A 2,500-nucleotide genomic window follows, 5' to 3' on the forward strand; every position below is an offset into this window, starting at 1 on the left:
GAAAATATTGAAATGATTGATATGTATGTATCCCTTATTCTTTTAAGACATAATTTTGTTTGTTTCTACTTCTCTCTTTAGACACTTCAATCCCAATATCTTTCGACAGGAGGGGGGAGAGAAGAGATCGAATACCCCGCCAGATCCTATAGTTATTTCAAGAAGTTATTGTTATCGGAAAAAAAGGATTCTGGGCATCGAAATATCGACTCTAATTAACTAGCAATTCGCTAATGGTAAATAGTTTACTGAAACAGCTTGTTATATTTTTTAACGTGGTAAATTTTATCTTTGATGGCAAGTTATCGTCATGCGTTATCTGCATGACCGGATATGATCGTCTATCAAAAGGGATTGTAAAATGAGGCAAAATAATTTCAGAGGGGGAATAGGGTATGGTAAACGTCAGATAAAGAAAAAAAAAAGTTAAATGAAAGGTTAAGCTGTAGTAGCTTATGTGTTGCTCTATATGAGGTTTTGGACTATTGAAGAGTGAAAATTTAATTTAGGAAGGGAAATTATAACCGCATTATCGTCAGAAATAGAAGTCGCTTATGTCTCAAATAGGAAACAAAAATAAAGTAAAAAAGAAAAAAAAAAAAACACTAAAAAGTTTAGTTATCAGTTTGGTAACACCTAGATGCATATATATTATCAAAGGGTCTAAAATATCTATATCATTTTAGATTCCACCTTTCCTGTTTTACATATATATTTTAAGCTGATTTCACTTAGGGTCTACCTTATATGCTATAACTTACAAAAGGGTCTCCATATAACAATGAAACATTTAAAATGATCTATCATATTGGCATATATCATGCACAAATGACTTAAGCCAGGGTGACACTGAACACTTGTTAAAACACCTGCTGACTGGACTAACAACCATGAACCAGAAGGGCTGCTGCATAGAGAATACTTGTTGACTGAATGTTGCAAAATAAAGAGCTTGATAGAGATATCGAAAAAATCAAATTATGGATTTGTGTTATTTCTGTCATAGTTGCTAGTTCGGTCTGTTACATAAGCACCAATCTGGCTAATTATTACGATAATCATAAGAATAATTATGATAACAATTAAATAAAAGATAATCTTAATAAAGATACTAATCTGTATTATGGTTAATAAAAAGTCAAACGACGATAATATCAACACAGGATTATAAAACGAAAGGTGTAAAATCGAAACAATAAGAAATATAAAACCAATAAAAAAAAATGGTAATAAATATAACGACTTATACGGAGAAAAACGAAAATACGAATAATCAAAGGGTAATAACACAACGTAAAATATGCAGTTATTGCAAAATCAGATATAACGAAAAATGATTATGATAATGACAATGGTTTATGGTAATGTGATGATGATTATAATGATAATGGCGTTGATGATGTTCATTCGGATAAAGAACATGAAAACGCTGATAATGATGGTGATAATATAATCAAAGAAAACAATGATGAGATTAATGATGCAAACAATAGTGACAATAATGATGAAAATGATGATGCAAATGATAATGACAATGATCATAATGATAATGAAAGTGGTAATGCAAAATGAAAATGAAAATGAAAATAACAGTGATAATAATTATAAACAATAACAACAACAATAAAAATAATCATAATAATGATAATAATAATAACTGAAACATAATAATAACAGTAAACACAAAGGGATTAAAGCATTGTTAATAATAATATTGATAATAATAATAATAATAATAATAATAATTATAATAATAATAATAATTTTGAGTAAATAAAGACACATCTAATTCATAAAACATCATATCAGTAACAGCAAAGTCAATGAAATCAACAATATTTATATTACTCATAAAATTTGGAAGTTAACGCTTGATTCTTGCAATTAAAATATCTAAGAACGCCAATCCTTGCATAAGTCAACGAATTATCGCCCTTATGCAAGTCTGACCTTGTTGCTGTTACTGAATTTTGTAAATAATATTATTCACCCATCAAATTGAAGCAGGATTTTTTTTTAAATTGAAAAATACTATTATTCTCTTTCTCGAGAACACTTGTCCTATCAAATTATTTAGCATGTAGACTGCTTTTTTCCGTACTCGTCTTCTCAGGCTGTTTTTCATCTTAAATATATTTTAGAGAGGAATGAAGGTGTTTTAACAGGGAAGAAGGTTCCTAATGAAATGGCTACATCAGTTGGCTACAGTAGAAAGTTTGGGTAGGAGGAAGAAGTAGATCGTACATGTATAGGAAAATATTCGAAGAGAGAAGTCTAAATTAATCGAAATAAAAAGAAAAAGTTGATTTTGGATTTCTGGAAGAGGTACAAAAGAAACGCAGATTTCTTTTTTTTGTAAGTTAAAAAGGTGGAATAGACGAAGACATTGGTAAAGACAAACGGTGTCTAATCTAGGGATAAAGGACTTTTTAATGAAGAGACATCAGGCTAATTAGAATTTGTATACATCTGCCTATAGAAAAGAAAAATGGACAAGGGC

General features: G+C 29.4%; 1 protein-coding gene across 32 annotated transcripts in view; it reads right to left on the minus strand.

Annotated features, from left to right (window-relative positions):
* The window catches only part of LOC125047212 (voltage-dependent calcium channel type A subunit alpha-1-like), a 250,274-nt gene that overhangs the window by 62,706 nt on the left and 185,068 nt on the right, over positions 1 to 2,500 (minus strand). The window lies entirely within an intron of this gene.

Source organism: Penaeus chinensis, chromosome 40 (assembly GCF_019202785.1).
Source record: "Penaeus chinensis breed Huanghai No. 1 chromosome 40, ASM1920278v2, whole genome shotgun sequence".
NCBI lineage: Eukaryota > Metazoa > Arthropoda > Malacostraca > Decapoda > Penaeidae > Penaeus > Penaeus chinensis.